This window comes from Hypomesus nipponensis, chromosome 6, assembly GCF_054491055.1.
Source record: "Hypomesus nipponensis isolate SF chromosome 6, ASM5449105v1, whole genome shotgun sequence".
Classification (NCBI taxonomy): domain Eukaryota; kingdom Metazoa; phylum Chordata; class Actinopteri; order Osmeriformes; family Osmeridae; genus Hypomesus; species Hypomesus nipponensis.
In genome coordinates, this window is record NC_140366.1 from 10,912,987 (window position 1) to 10,930,270 (window position 17,284).

At 45.1% G+C, this 17,284-nt stretch overlaps 1 long non-coding RNA gene across 1 annotated transcript; it reads left to right on the plus strand.

Annotated features, from left to right (window-relative positions):
* The first annotated feature begins 3,117 nt into the window (after nt 1–3,117).
* On the plus strand, nt 3,118–5,404 carry LOC146287026 (uncharacterized). Its single transcript, XR_014758514.1, has 3 exons — nt 3,118–3,619; nt 3,829–3,938; nt 4,139–5,404. It is a non-coding gene; the product is annotated as an uncharacterized LOC146287026 (long non-coding RNA).
* The last annotated feature ends 11,880 nt before the right edge of the window (nt 5,405–17,284 follow it).

Consider the following 17,284-nt stretch of genomic DNA (forward strand, 5'->3'; position numbering starts at 1 on the left):
TGTCAGTGAGAACAGTGCTGGGTGGGCTGGGTGAAGTGGATGAAACAATCTCTGTTGTGATGTCAACTCAATCACCTCCTTCCAACATTGAGGCAGCAGCAGCTCTAAACAGCCATTACTGTCCTACCTATCATCACCTATCATCACCTCGCATCACCCTGATCATAATGTTTATCTCCTGTCTGGGTCTTACCTAAGCAGACATTAGAGTGTTTTCCTGGCGGGCGGAGGAGAGGAGGGATAAGAAAAGGCAAGAAGAAGAGGAGAAGAGATGGAGAAGAGAGGAGAGCTACTGTACAATTACCCATTGGATGATACACAGACCGCTAATGACAGCTGGGAAGGATGGAGGAAGAAGAGGAAGATGAGAGGAGGAGGGAGGAACCACCCTCTTGTCCTCAGAACACACAGGAACGTGACGACAAGGAGGATCCCACGTCTAAAAGGAGCAGTGACCTCGAAACCTCGCAGATAAACAAGATAAAGACACAGCCAGACCAACAGGGAGCGACCGAACATCAAGGTCTCTATCTTCAGATCTGGCCTCTGACTGCAACCAGATAGGAAGTGCTGGTTAAACTTTCTAGAACTGTCTGCTTTGCCCAGCAGGATGTCACCAGTCTTTAGGGAGTGGCAGAGTTTCTCCCTTAATAAAACAGTAGCAACTGTGGTGGAACACACACACTGTGATACTGTGATCTGATACAAGGTAACATAATATATGTTCCATTTATGGAGCAGAGGAGATTATTAGCTGAGGAATCATTCCTGCTCTAGGAGTGGGAAAGAGAGAATGAGCTGGACAGAGAGACAGAGATAACTGTAAAGAGAGCTGCAGAGAGGGAACTGGAAAGAGTGAGAGTGGTAGCTAGGGGAAGAGAGAGAGACAAAGAGCCGCAGACAAAAATAGAGAAATAGACAGAGAGAGGAGAGAAGGAGCAGGAGAGAAAGGTTATAGGGGCTCTGAAGAGAAAGAGAGATGCTCCGTAGGAATCTAACCCTTGCTGCTCTTTCATGTCAGAACAACATAGGTGGCGTCCACAGAGAAAACAGAACAGATATACAGTGTTGTAGTATCATGATCGTCTGTCGGCCCATGCAGGTCTCTCTCCGGTCTCTCTCACGGTATCACTAGCACCACTGGAACAGAGCGAACCAGGACCAGGGATGGGAAAAAAAAACAGAAATGCAATCTGAACCAACACGATAACAGTGACCTCCTTCACCCCTCTTTTACCCTCCCTCACCCTCCCACACCCTCCCTCACTGCTCTCCTTCCCTCACAAACATCATGACTCCATCACCCCCACCCCTCTCCCGGCAGACAGACAGGGTGTGCCTCCTGCTCCAGCTGCTTATTCGGGGTAATAACAGGTGTCCTTCGGCCTCATGGATGGCTTCACAAACATGCCTGGCTTCTGGTACACCTCCCCTCCCCTTGTGTGGATACACGTCCTTTTATCAAGGAACAGAAAGTTCACTTGAAATGCAGAGCACCACGTCACTGACCGCCTCAATGGCCATGACTCTCCATCATTACACCCCCGCCCCCCTCCCCTTCCAGTCGCCCCCTGCCCGCCCCCACCCCCCCACTTGGCCCCATCATCTCTGCAGTCTTGGTATCAGTCTGAAAAACATCAGAGATGAAATGAATGGAACCCAGCAACTGCTTGTTTAGGCAGCGAGTCAAACCAAACACACGACTCAACCTCACAATGTAGCAGAAATAATCACATCAAGTCCATTTACTTGTTGTTTTACTGAGCCTCTTAAAACCACTTTTGGCTGCCAGGGTTTTGTTTTGTAACACAATTTATCAGTTAATATGGCCCTCATGATTGTGAAAACATACATTGTGGATAAATTATGACATTAACTTGCTTCAACTTTGTGACAAAATCTTTTGATTGGATAATTGAATTAGTGTCATCTCAGACACCATCACCAATTACTTGGGACATGAGGGTTAGGACATTAGGCCTTTGAGTTAACAAACTGAAAATGTCATATTCCGGTCAACAGTAAATAAGATTATTTTCTAATCTATTCGAAGATGTTATCAGGAAGGTAGGACCCCCCTATAAATGTATGTGTGTCTGTTTATGTGTGTTTGTGTGTGTGTAGGGGGGTTTGTTGGCATCTCCTCTCTCCCTCCTGGCAATTGGCTCACAGCCTAACCCCAAAAGGTTAATCAAATAGGAGCCTCAGTGGAATGAGAGTCCTCTCACAACATGACCGTGTGTGTCGGTGACCAGTGACTCGTACAGTCAAGTGGAGCTGGGATTCATCCCGGTGTCTCTGATCAACTTACAGTTCAGCCCTGCTGGTGTGTGGATCACTGAAGTGGTTAGAGTACTTCCAACACACATAGCACACACAAACAGAAACAGATGCACAAACACAAGGACATTCTCAGAGACTGAGCAGTAACTAAGTCCTGACAGGTTAGGAAAGATTTTAAAAAAGTGACTACGGTTTATAAGACACCGACTTAGGTTATGCTTCGGTCCGACAGATAAACGTGGTGTGTTTGTGTTGGAGTTTGGCTGAGCTGTATCTTGTCAGAAACACATGTCCAGACTCACCCTCTTCCATATCCTCCACTACAGATGACATATATACTGTAAATGAACATGGTCATATCCAGCGGTTCATCTCTGTCCTCCCATATCCCTACTATAGGGCTACTATCAGAAATAAATCAAATACATGGGGAGTACAATTATGTGCCTGGGTGCATGGTGTGTGTGTATCTGGGACAGAAGTGCAAACATACCAGATGAGGCAGTCATGTGTCTATTTCCTGCTGTCTCTGGCCGTAGCCAACTGCTGACGTGCATGGCGTGTGTGTGCGAAGCTCAGATGAACAGAGGTTGTGTGGAATCATAATTTTCCTTCTGCCTCTTCAAACTCAAAGCAAATACTTTCAGCTGTGGTGTGTGTCTGTGTGTGTTTACGAGGACGAGAGAAACAGACCCAGAGAGAAAGAGAGTACATCTCAGAGTCCTCACACGTGGGTCCCCAATTTCCTGACTCTCCCCCCTTTGCTCCTCCTCTGGATGTTCCATATCCTCTCGAGTCTGTCAGGGGCAGTGTGTGTATGTGTTTGCGCGTTATATCAGCAAGTTGAAGCCACAGGTCATGGGAGAGGTGCTCTGACACTGAAAAGGACACAGAGAGGTCAACGGAGAAGGCCTGTTTGTTTACTACTCTGACAGACGTGGAAGCATCAGGCCAAGCTGAGAATGATGTACGTGTTTTTGTCACTACGCTTTACTCTGCTCTAGAAAGTATGCTGTTTTTGGCTTTTTTTAACAAGCGGTGGAAACGTAATTAAAATATTTGTTTGTCCGCCCCAGATTTAAATGAAAGCGACCAGGGCTTTTTATGACGGCTTTTTCTCGCCATAAAGTTTTGGAGTCATGACTAATTGCTTGTTTAGTGCTTGGAAAACAAAAATACACCCGTACTGTACAAGTCAGCGGTAGTCCGTGTGTGTGAACCCCTCCCTTGAGTGTCACACTGACAATCATTTACATTTACCACGTTGTCATGTTGTTCCCTTCTACACAGCTTGTAGTGTATGGGGTACATGTAGAATACATGTTTTCAGACCAAGGTATTTCGAATATTTTGAATGACATGATGTTTGTATTGTTTATTTTGTATGCTGTTTGTATGTTTATTGTTGCTTACTATTGTTACTGTTGTATTGTCTATATGTTTATACAGCTGTTGATTACTGATGTTGTTTACTATTACCGTCGCTCCTGTTGCTTATGTGTTCAAAAAAAAGATTTGTTAATTAAACCTTTATTGATCCTTGAGGTGAAATTGCAGCAGAAACACTGGACCTTCTGAAACAGTTTGCCACGAGCACAGCACCATGTTCAGCTGTGACCTTGGAGATGTATTGCAGTCAGAAAGAGTAACATGGGGTACGTGAAAACAAGCTCGGTTCTACTGTCGCTATTAGAGCTGTACAGCAAGTTAACACAAACAGTGGAACTTGACAGCTGTTACGTAGCAACCCAATGGGAGTTAGAATGTTGGTACATCTAGTACTGTAAGATAACCAGTCCCACACATCAGAGCACGCCGCAACCTTATAACCCCTTCCTGTTGATGCTCCACGCAGGTCCGCGACGGGCCCTGGTTTGTCTGCTTCCCACGTTGACACAAATATACCTCGGGCCCTGTCACTTCCTGAGTGGAAGGGCAGAACAATGACCAACATGTACATCAACAAATAGGAACTGTGTTCCAGAACCCACAGGAAGTCACACCTCTGTGACACCAAGTGCTAGGCTAACTTAGGCTAAGCTAACTCAGGCTCAGGCTACCAGTTCACATTAGACTAACTCAAGCTATATCACAGAATAGTTAGAGAAGGCTAGGCTATCGTAAGCTGAATGCAGGCTAAGCTAACAAAATAAATGTACCCTAGGCAGGATCAGGACATTATTACATCAGGTCTTAGCTTTTTGGTTATCTCACATACAGTGTATCATTGTAGGCAACACAGCAAAGAGCTACCTCAGGTCAGGCAGAGAAGCTAGCTGCAGGTCAGTGTGCTCTGGTAGCCTCCAGAGCTATTTCAGACTGGGTTGAGGAATGTGGATGTCATCACGTAGCACTTGATCATCAAAATCAACATACACATGAACCCAGTAACCTCAATCTTACTGTGGGTGAGCCCTCAAAAGACACCATCAGAACCAAAACAGAAGGGATACTGGAATAATTTGTCCAATGCTGTATTGTTCTTAGAGGAATGCGTTCCACAGCTCACATGCATTTATTTAATGTAGTTCAATGTATCATAATGCAACAGAGTTGGTTTGTTTGCCTGTGACCCTGTCTGAGGCCTCCAGTACAGGGCCGGATTAGCTTGCTGTGCTAACACACACAGCCATGCTTCTGCTTGATGAGTTAGCGCCATGGTTTTTATGGAAGACACAAGTTTGATTCCAGTTTTGGAAGAAAAGGGAATACTTCTAAACCAATGACCAATGACTCGGCACTGCAGTGACTTGCAAAATGGCATGTGCCTCACATTCTGCTGACTCTTTACAAAAAAGAGTACAGTAAATGCTGGATGTTGGAATTTATTTATGTTCTCCTGAGGGTCCTAAAACTGCTACACATGTTGCAGAGGAATTTGAGGGCCAGGTCAAAATTACAGTGTTGCTTTTCTACTTGGAAAGCATTAATGCCTCAGTTTCCTTCTTTAAAAATCCTGATGTAAGGAAATGTTTGTTGTGTAATTTCACCTTGCAAGCAAAGTAATTAACTTGACTTTAGAAAGTGTCACATGCTGTCTGGGAAGTCCTTTGTCTAATAAAAACACGGACTTAGCTCCTGTCACGAGAGTAACCATCCTGCATTCTAATTAGGCCCACACTAGCACTGGTGCATACTGATGAGCGGTAAACGCCACAGCATATGGGCAGCACATTGTCCTACTGAATGGGTGCTGTTTGTCTAATTAAGACCAAGTGAAACGAACAGAGATAGGCTTATAGGTTGTGTAGTGCAGAAGCCAAAGTCGTAGTAACAGTTGCTTTAGTTAACCTCTGCAATACTAGCGACTGAATCAATAGATTTTGCACACATACACTATCCCAGGTGCAAACACACCCTTGTGTCCTCTTGTCTTGTCTTGTCTCATTTTGTCTTTCCTCTGCTCACTTCTCCTCTCATCTTCTCTCCTCACTTCCCCTCTCTAGAAATGTTTTGCCAACACCCTTATTTCTGTGGGAGGACAACATTACGATATGAACACATTGCTAAGGAGACTACACTCAAACTCATCAGTAGATTCATGTAACAGGTGGACTCCTGCTGCTCCTGCTGTATGTCGTCAGGGTTGTACACCCTGACCACAGATGTCACATGTGTAGCTGTGAAAACAAGGCTTTGTGAAGGAGGGCACTACCACCTTTGTCTGGCCCTTGCCGGAGAATCATGTGGTCATTAATGTGGATTAGTTCAGAAACACAGAGGGGATGGCTTTTGATTTCCTCCAGGACTGACTTCCCTGGAGGGACGGAAGGAAGGAGGTAAGGAGGAAGGAAAAGAGGGAGAAGGGGAGAAGAGGGGGGACTCTCATCTAACTCAAAGTGCCAGTCCCTGGGTGTCTGAAGCCTTCAGCTTCTCTCATATACAAAGGCAGCTTTTACTAAGGCATCAAGACTGTGAGCGGCTAGTCAACTGTCCATTACAGGGCCCTCAGAGTTACTGGCAGTTTGTTTTTTTAAAGAGGGATAAAGAACATTCATCATGGTCGCCTGTGTCCGCTACCTCTCCCCTCTTTCCCTCCCTCCCTCCGCCCCCCCTCCTTCCCCAACCTCAACCATGGCCTTTCAGAGTTGTTTAGCATCTTACAGGAGGGCGGCAGAGCTTGGTTGTTTTCATTTGAAAATCGTCGGCATGACTAGGCCATTTATTGTGTAAAACTAATAAAGTTTTATGTGAGAGAAATAACAATGTGTAATCTTGGTGTTGGGAGCTCTATCCTGAGGTCTGTGCAGGAGTCAATGGGCTGCCTGCTCCGCTGTTGTTCTCCTGCATGAGCCTCAGTATTTATAGGAGGATGAAAATGTGTCTCTCAAAAAAGTTGTGAATCTGTGGCATGCTGCTGTTTGTGTGTGCATGTCTGTTAGTCTGTGTGTGTGTGTGTGTGTGTGTGTGTATGTTTGTTCCTTTGGGTGTGCGTCTGTGTGTGTAGACATGTGTTTTTGTGCGTCTTTCAGGATGTGTGTTTGCAGCTGTCGTAATTGAAGGTAATCTGGCCAGTCCGAGCATAGCCTTTTTGATTGAAGCCTGTGACCTCTTGTGGGAGTGTTTTACCCTGCCCTAAAAGGCTGCTCTGCCTGTGAAGTCCTACACCTTGTTTGAGACTGAGCCAGAGAGAGCTAGAGAGAGCGAGAGAGAGAGAGAAAATGTGGGGGAAAGAGAGAGATAGGAAGAAAGGGGCGATGTAGAGAGTGGTTACTGAAGCTTGCTTTAGAGTTTAGAACAGAAAAAAGGAAAGGAGACCACATCATACACAACAAACAGAACGTGGGGGAGAAAAGTGGGGGAGACTGGGGGGGAGGTAGAGGAGGAGATGGAGGCGGCTCAACAGCTGGTGAAGGACAAATGGACATGTAGGTGGGACTTGTTTAGAGAAGTCACCTCTCATCCTCATGGCCAATCCTATAATTTCAAATCAAGTATGAGAACTGCATTGACATCTAAGAGTTCTAAATATAAAAAGGCCATTGATAGTGGTTTTCCATGAACCAATCCTGGTTGCAAAGCCAGTATTTTTTATCTGGGAGACTGGCTGTAACTATACTGCTGACTCAGGCTCGTTGCAGCATGTCAGACCAGGCCACAACACACCAACACAGACATACAGTACATAAACATAAATACATACACACTTGTGCAAGCACGCTCTCGCTCTTTCTTTCTTTCTTTCTCTCTCTCTCTTACTTGCTCACACACACAAACATGGGCAGCAGTTTATTCTGCAGAGTCAGTTTCTGTCTCCAGCCTGGTATTGATTGTCCTGTGGACACGCCAGCCAAAGGCAGTTAAAAATACCCCTGTGAACCAAACGAGGTGCAATTTGTTTGTTTCTCTTCAAGCTTGTAAAGTGGAACCATGTGAAGTCGGTCTTCTATCCACATAGACTTTTGCAAATAATTGGAAATCTCGATTTTTAGTTACCACATTTCAAACATAATTACACGTTGCGGGCATTGTTTGTTGTGTGTGATGTGGTCTCTGCCTCTTCTTGTATTCTGTTTTAAACTCTGAAGGAAGCATCAGTAACTTTCTCTCTTCCTTTCTGCTTCTCTGGCTCTGCCTTTCTCTGTCTCTCTGTGTCTTTCACGTTGCATCACGTCAAACAATGGCCTGATATTTAAACAAAGCCCAGAAAGTCAAACTCCAATCATATGCTGTTTACTCTGCTCTGAAACAATATTCATTATCTAGTGGATCATTTATTTATTGACGCATATCTTGTTCACACTGCGAGTTTTCTCCACACGTACAGTTGAATGGACTTCCTTTTTCCCCCAAAAAAGATTTAGTTGTTTCCGGTCATGTAAACATTGAATAAGAAGTTTCACTTTCCAGGAAGAGGCTGTGTCAGTCCAGAAAGCTGTCAGAGAGGTGGTGAGACAGCTGGATGTTAAAGACAGCCAATCATCAGACCCTGGATGTTAAGTAACTCCTCTCCTCTCTTCTGCTCTCTCCAATCCTCTCAGTTCTTCTCCTCTCCCTTCCTGTCCCCCACCCTCTATTCCTCTCATCTCTTGTAATCCTCATCCAGTACCAGTCCTGTGTAATTGTAGAGGAACTCTCAAAGGGTTTTTTGTGGTGTTTTGTTTTGGTAAAGGGGGATTAGCTCTGTGTTACTTTCATTGCACTAATTCACCTCTTTCAAATGAAACATTTACATGCCTCCAGGAGTGGTTTAAACAAGGTAGATCTTGCTCTCAATGAAGACACCATACAAGGTATGCGGCCATGCTGCAGCTGATTCGGAACACCACGCTGTTAGTACAGTCCTCAACTGTCAACCCAGAACATTTTTGGTAAGGATGGCAGGACAGGGGTATGGATGGAGAGGATGGACAGATGGACAGAGGTGTGTTTGATTGATTGTTTTAACATACCTAGTTTAACCTGCATGGGTAGTAAGGATGAGTCAATGGAAAGGAAATGTTCCTTGTACGGCATGTCAAATCACCTCACATGCCAACGAAAAGTGAGCAGTAGATGCAATGTGCTAGTTATTTGAACACTGATTTGTTTACTCTTCTGAAAACCTCTCTCCTTTTAGAAAGTTGACTGAAGTGCACCCTTATGTTAGTGTTCCACCCTTCAGACAACTGTCCTTCTGTGGGAACATTAACTATTCTGACACAGTGATGGATGTTCTCAGGAGATGAATCCAGAATCTTCTGAGAAAGAGAGAGAGCAAGACAAAGAGAGAATGGGAGAGCAAGAGACCCTTCAAGGACGCAACAGCCAAGAACACTTATGCTTGTTAAAGGGATAATTTCTTTGTTTCTGCTTCATGCTGACTGCACTCAGCAGAAACAGAAAACAGCTCTTTTAAACAGTCCTGTAAGAGCATTTAGGGTGAGAGGGAGGTGTGTTCTGCCCTCAGCCAGCCAGCGTGAAGCACTGGAGGAACATTCAGATAGGCATCACCCTCTCTGGAAGGTGAGAGAGAGCGAGAGAGAGCGAGAGAGAGAGAGAGAGAGAGAGAGAGAGAGAGAGAGAGAGAGAGAGAGAGAGAGAGAGAGAGAGAGAGAGAGAGAGAGAGAGAGAGAGAGAGAGAGAGAGAGAGAGAGAGAGAGAGAGAGAGAGAGAGAGAGAGAGAGAGAGATGCATATCTAGTCTCCTAGCAAAAGGGGATATTGCAGAATGACTCCCAAGGCTTGATGTTTGGCTGGCTGGCTGGCAGACCGGATGGGGATTGATGACTGGATGACTTGTTATCTGTTTACATGGCTGGCTGACTGACACACTGTCACAGTAGGTGTGTTCAACTTCATGCAGCACCGGCGGCGCCGACAGCCGGGTGCAGCCGGCTGCCTTGAAGCTGAGAGTGCCAATGGCTGCTTCAAGTCAGCCGGCGCTGCATGAAGTCGAACGCACCTAGTAGCAGGCTTAATGGTGAGCTGGTTGATTGGCTGGTGTGATGGTAGGCTGACTGAATGACTGGCTTGATGGTAGACTGGCTGGCTTGTTGGCTGGCTGACTTGATTTCTCATCACTAGTGATTACTCTGGCCATTCCTGTGTGAGAGTTAGAGTTCTGTTTGATGTTCAGACCGACCAAAATGACCGTGTCTTTAAGTCTCTATCTCTCTCTTTCTCTCTCTCTTTATTTATCTACCCCTCTGTCTGGCTTTGCCTTGGACTGCCAGGATCTCACTTTTTATCTCCATGTCTCTCTTCAAAGCTGTATTTGTCTCTATGCCCTCCCTCCCTCCCTCCCTCCCTCCCTCCCTCCCTCCCTCCCTCCCTCCCTCCCTCCCTCCCTCCCTCCCTCCCTCCCTCCCTCCCTCCCTCCCTCCCTCCCTCCCTCCCTCCCTCCCTCCCTCTCCCTCCCTCCCTCCCTCCCTCCCTCCCTCCCTCCCTCCCTCCCTCCCTCCCTCCCTCCCTCCCTCCCTCCCTCCCCCCCTCCTTCCCTCCCTCCCTCCTTCCCTCCCTCCCTCCCTCCCTCCCTCCCTCCCTCCCTCCCTCCCTCCCTCCCTCCCTCCCTCCCTCCCTCCCTCCCTCCCTCCCTCCCTCCCTCCCTCCCTCCTACCTAAGCTGTATGTCTGTCCTCTTGTGAATACATGCCCCCCCCAGTAGGTGACCTTCCTTGCTCCTGTTTATGAAGCGGTGTTGTGGGCAGTAAAACACTACTAGAGGCTTGTTAGCCCTGCTGACTATGTCTGAAAAACCTGGTCCAAGCATAGCAGTAATTACAGCTCCTATAAATGCTTTCATTTTCTGCACTTATTGCTGAGTCAGGCAGAAAATGTGAGATTGTCAGGACTAACATACCTAAAATGCAAATGACTCCAGAGGTAGATCCAAAATGGTTGTCTATCCAGCTCTGGTTGCTAGGAGATCAGAGTGCGTTTAGATAACAATGGGAACGAAACAGTGAGGTTCTCTTTTTCAAGGAGTTTGTAGATAGTTTGTGGTTCATTACCAGTTTAAATACATTCTGACTCTGAGTTTTGAGTCTGCAGCACACACACACTAACTGACACACACAGGCACACACACATTGACACATAACACACACATCACTGACACATTTACACACACTGACACACACACACATAAACAGTACCTACACACTACAAACATGTCACTATGTTTCGGGGAGATTTGGCCAAGCCAACCTGACTGGCTTCACACACGTTGCTGTGGGAACATGCAGTGCTGTAAACCAATAAACAATGAAAAAGTGAAAATAATAATTTCCTACATAACTGCATGTTTAGACCAACCAGACGGCAACCAGACAGCATATACAAAGATATACCCAACCACAGAGTCCACAGAAACACACATCATGTTGGAACTGCCAACTAAACAATTTAATTGTCATGAACTGAAAGGTGTTTGAGGTTCAAGACTGGTCTCATAGCACACCGCCTCACTGCTTTGGATAAAGTTCAAATACCAGACTGTTACAGTAAAATATATTTTCTCTTTCCTAGACACAGAACATATAATTCTCAAAATCTGTTATAAAATGCAACATCAGCTTCAATAAATTACCTGCATTTCTGAGGTTGTATGTGGGATCTAGACATGTGGAATCTGAACATGTGAGATCTGAACATGTGGAATCTGAACATGTGGGATCTGAACATGTGGGATCTGAACATGTGAGATCTGAACATGTGGGATCTGAACATGTGAGATCTGAACATGTGGGATCTGAACATGTGGGATCTGAACATGTGGGATCTGAACATGTGGGATCTGAACTCAGATCATTACTTTGAAGGAATGTAGTTCTATTTTAGACAAATCTCATATTCCTTACAGATTTACTTATGAATTTGTAAATTCCACTCCAGGTTCTACTTTCAAAGGTTCCCCAGTGTGTGCATGAGTGTGTTTGCTTGTGTATGTTCTTGTGTGTACCTTTGTGTGTATCTTTGTATGCATGTTGGTGTATGTGCATGTGAGTTTATGTGTGTGCTTGCGTGTGTGTTTGACAAAAACTGCTAACTACTAAAGTGCTGCCTCAGACCATTAGCCTGGTGAGTGGATTAATGTTAATCCCTCATATACACTTTAAGATTATAATCTACCTCTAGCACTAAGAGGTCTTGCAGCAGCCACAAGTAATTATTGAACATAAAGAACTGCTATGAAAACACAGGCGTAACCATGCCGACCTGGACCATATCAGCTTGATTGGAGAACATGATGTCATTGGCTTCTGAAAAACTAGCCCGTATACGGAACCTTCCAAATGGGTCTTAATGATGACTGTCTAAGCAGGCAACCATACTCTGATGAAATCCATACTTCTGGACTTGGAGGTGTTTCTTTGAAAGGCGCCATAACAACATCCAGAGTTTGGAGCGCAATTTCAGTATGTGTCAAATGCTTTGTTGCCTGTATCACAGAGGCCGACAAAGGAAAAGAGGAGATTAGAAAGGGAGGGGGGTGGGGGGGGGGGGGGAAGTAGAAAGGGAGGAGTAGAGGAGGGCAGGGAAGAAGGGAAAACTGAGGTGTGTTTATCTGAGGTGTGTCTTGAGGACTTACATTATTCAGCAGGACTGCTAAAAATGTGGTGTCAAAATCATTTTCATAGTCTGTATTCAAATGTTTGTGTCACTCCCTTTAGCATGAAAAGATTATGGACATTATCATATCCAGTTTGTGGTGGAATCAGCTTGGGGTGGGTTCAGCAACACAGAGGTGTTTCAGTGAACCTCTGGGTCTGTGCTCCAGGACTGAATCACGGATTCTGGATTTGGCCAGATTGTGTCTCTGCTGTGCTAATAGTGGTATTAGGTGCATTCCTTAAAGTCGTACCTGTTGACTACTGCGTCCGCAATCCCCTATGCGTGTGTGTGTGTGCATGTATGTGTTTGTTTTTGAGCGTGTATGAGGGTGTATGTACCTATGTGTTACCACACATCCATACCTTTTGTGTACAAATGCAGGAGGTAATTCATTATCAAATACATGGACGTGGAGAGATTACACATACCACAAATAGTAACATTGTCATGTTGTCTATATACATGCATGTACAGAACATATATCTTGAGCGAGACAGACAAAGAGGACAAACCGACACCGAGAAAAGGAAAGGAGAGATAAAGAGAACACTAGTGAGACAGAAAGAGAGAGAGAGAGAGAGAGAGAAAGAGAGAGAGAGAGAGAGAGAGAGAAGAGAGAGAGAGAGAGAGAGAGAGAGAAAGAGAGAGAGAGAGAGAGAGAGAGAGAGAGAAAGACAGAGAGAGAGAGATAGATAGATAGAGAGAGAGAGCAAGAGAGAGAGAGAGAGAGAGAGAGAGAGAGAGAGAGAGAGAGAGAGAGAGAGAGAGAGAGAGAGAGAGAGAGAGAGAGAGAGAGAGAGAAGGAGATGTCATCTCAGGTGAAGCCATGTTAGAAAGGGTGGAGGAGAGCAGAGTCCAGGCTGCTTAGTAACAGGTTGTGCCATATCCAAGCCGCTCAAAAGGAGCTCTGTGAGTTGATTACAAATGAGTGTTTTCCTTCGGCCTCAGTGTCTTAATTGTTGTTTGTTGTTTGTGCATGGCTGGTTAGATTAGGTGGAGGGATAGCTGGCGGGCAAGTTTTCTCTAACTCCGTTCTCTCACAGCCAGTGCTCACAGTGCTTAGTCTAGCTACCGTTTTAGTCTCTCATTATCTACATCATTGCTATGATCACAATACTGTAACCATTCTCATACTGGGCATTAACTTGCAAAACGGTCATTTATGAACAGCAGCTGTTTTAGCATACACATCAACAAATTGTGTCAACATGTTTCTAATCTACTCTATTCTACTCTATTCTACTCTATTCTATTCTACTTTTTTCAATTCTACTCTATTCTACTCTATTCTACTCTATTCTATTCTATTATACTTTATTCTATTCTATTCTATTCTACTCTATTCTACTCTATTCTATTCTACTCTATTCTACTCTATTCTACTCTATTCTATTCTACTTTATTCTATTCTATTCTACTCTATTCTACTCTATTCTACTCTATTCTATTCTACTATTCTACTGGACTCCACCCAGGGACTCTTGGTTTTCAGAGCCCAGTACTCTCCAGACTGGCCTTGTCTCACTGTGAGGTACGGTGGTTGGGAACAGGGTTTAGTGTGAGGTAAAGAGTATCAACTAGCAGGATTACATCATTAGATCTGAATACAATCCATCAGTTGTGCTCCGATGTGGAAACCAGGCAGCATCTGTCCGGGCGGGCACAGCCAGGATTACTGATGGATTTGAACCCATGTTCTTCTTGCTCCAGGGCTCGGCTTGGCATGAGCTTGGGGGTGGGGGGGCTGAGATGGAGAGGGCATTGGGGGTTGGTTGACCACAGGTGTTAGTTTGGGGATGGGGGGTCAAAGGGGGTGAGGGGTTTGGTTAACCACAGGTGTTAACCGTAATAGCTGGTAATTTACACAGATGGATTTGAAATTTGGCTCATAGTTCTGGCACTCATAAGGCCAGATCCATTAAAGATAATGAGTCATTGCAGAGGGTGAAGCAAATCAGATCAAGTGCACAGTACTTGCAAATCGTGACTGACCCAGGTCTGGTGCTCATGGTTGTTTTGCCGAAGGTTCCTGCAACAATAAGATGGAACTTCTTTGTGCTGGAAACATTTTGAATCCTTGTCACTGTGCCACTGCTTGAATCATAATAAATTGTTCCACACACAATTGCTATCCCGTCTCTAAAAGACTCCTGTGATTGTCTTCTGTCCACCACTAAGTGATCATTTAGAGAATCTCTCATCATTGAATGAGAGAAAAGAATGGAGTGTTTAGAGTTTCCAGAAAGATTCTGGCTGTCATCCAGGCAACCAGCAGGTCAACATCCTCCATCCTCTTTTATGTGGCTGGTCAGTCCCCATTGTTGGAAAAAACAAACACACACACATACATACTCACACACACGTTTTTTCAGTTAAGTGTTCGCCGAGTCTGCCCGTTTGTGTGTCTGTGTATGTTTGCGTGTCTGTGTGTGTTTGTGTGTGCATCCTCTAATAGGAGACAACATGTGTTTGATGTGGTATATATCATTTCAAGTCATGTAGCTTGTGCTGTCCTCTCCAGAACATACTTCACTTCAGATAGTGTGGAAGGCCTGTGTGAGAGTAGAGTTTTACATTCATCTCAGGATTGTGGAGTCTAATGGTTGACACAAATCCAGATTTACCTAAACCTCCAAGGGTTAACTAGTTTCAACAATCAATAACAAGAGCTCATCACAAGGCAGGCTTTGCGATCTGTAGCAATGAGATGCCATACAAAGAGGCTGATCATGTTACCCCAAGGTTTGTTCGCAGTTGTTTCAGAGGACCAGTTATCGATGCTGCTTGGTGTATCTGTGCTTGACATTTGATGTAAACCAACTGGCCAGTGTTGTGGACTAACATTGCACCACGTCCTCTTACTAGACAGATGTGTTGGCTTTGACACAGACACTCAGAGGCCTCTGTCATGTCCCAGGATGCATCAGTCTGTGTTCATCCTGGCAGGGTTGGCATTAACATGCTAAAACATCTCCTTCTCTCTCCCTTTTCCCTTCTTCCCCCTTGTACCTCCTTTCCCTCGCTCCCTCTCTCTGTCCTCACCCCCTCCATCTCTGTTGTTTCTACCCACTCTGGCTTCCATTCCACTCTCTCACCCTCCTCCCAACCACCCCCCTGTCTCTCTCCCTTCATCTTTCCCTACCTTATTCATTCCATCCCCTCTCCTTCCCTCCCTCCCGCTGTAAGTGAACGGAGACAGTCCTTGGCCAGTAGCATATTGTGAAAGTTATTCAATAGCAAGCATATTAGGTATGTGAATTACATTTTCTACTCATGAGTATTTCTGGCTTGGTTTGAGAGATTTGGATGATGTTGTGGAAAACTGGGGTCAGGGGGGCCAGATATAAAGCAGGTTACAGAGCCTAGACACTGGTCTGGTCTGAGAGGGTATACAGAGGTGATTTTAATGTGGGTTGAGAGGATTGTGTAGCGTGTGTTCAGATGTTAACCCTCAGACCTACCTCTTGGTCCTCTACTTATCGGGCCTTGTAATCTGACTGTGCTGCTCCAGTCACACCACTATTATGGGGTGTAGTTTGGGTGTTTGATTGAATCCCAGTCCTTGTTTCCTGTTCATAGTCTCAGGTTCAAGATGCTATTTATGCATGTGTGTCTGAGTAGATGTTTGTGTGTGTGTGTAGGTGTGTATCTTTGTGTGCATGCATGTGCGTGTGGGTGTGTGGGTGTGTGTGTGTGTGTGTGTGTGTTTGTGTGTGTGTGAGACCAGAGGACCAGATGCCTCATGTGGTGTTCAGCAGCTTCAAAGCCACTGTCTCTGGCACACAGCTTTTAGTAATAAGTGGTTTATGTGCCCTCAAATACAGGCGCATAGAAATATGATTTTGTGTTCATGGCTTTAATGTGGGGAGCAGCCTGCAGACAGAGTATGCTGAAAGCGTGTGTTTTCATGGCTGATATTACGGTAAATATCCTGGAACCCACAAGAATGCCTTTATGGTATAATTAATTGATTAACTGGTTTCCGATTTCCCCTGTCTGAAGTACACAAACACAACAACAGAATAATTCATCTGGACACTCCTGTGGAGTATACTCTGAGACAGAGTGAGAGAGAGAGATAGAGACAGGGAGACAGGGAGACAAAGAGATTGAGAAAACAATCAATCAATAACAGACAAAGCCTCACCCCAACGTTTTGAAAAATCCACCATGATTGGAGGCTCCGTGTCCAAAACACAAACATGCTGCTGCCATCTTTAATATTATCTCAGCCACTTTGCTGAATACATGAAGGATAAAGACATATGAGAACAAAAGTCCCTTCCCTTCCTCAGACAGTGTGCGTGTTTGTGTGCATGTGTCTGTGTGTGTGTGTGTTGGGGGGAGAGTCAGAGGTCTATTAGTCTAGATCTCTCGAGGCTTCCTGTTGGGGCATTCAGGATTGAGGACCTCCCTAACTGTGGTGCCCTCTTCCTGTCTGTGTGTGTGTGTGTATTGTGCTGTACAAAAACCTACAGTGGGTTACCACAGACACCTTAAAGTAATACCTTGAATAGAGCTCCTTAAAAGGTCTGTTATCATTTATTTTAGGAAATTATGAAAATATTTCCTGTCTGTAGTCTGCGGTCTGTATGTGTTCCAGTCTCTCCTGATTGCTGTGTAGTAACTGTTACAGTATTGCTGTGTGGAATGAGCAAAAGATAGAGAGAGAGGAGAGAGGAGAGAGAGAGAGAGAGAGAGAGAGAGAGAGAGAGAGAGAGAGAGAGAGAGAGAGAGAGAGAGAGAGAGAGAGAGAGAGAGAGAGAGAGAGAGAGAGAGAGAGAGAGAGAGAGATTAAGAAAACAGAGAGAGAAAAGACAAAGGGTGATAAATAGAAATAGACAGAGAAAAAGAGACCTACAGAACCTATGGTGTCTACATACTGTGTGTCTACCCTCTAATGACCCCAGGATTATGTTTAGGATTTAGGGTTGGCCTACACAGCTTCACCATAGGCCCCTTTACCAT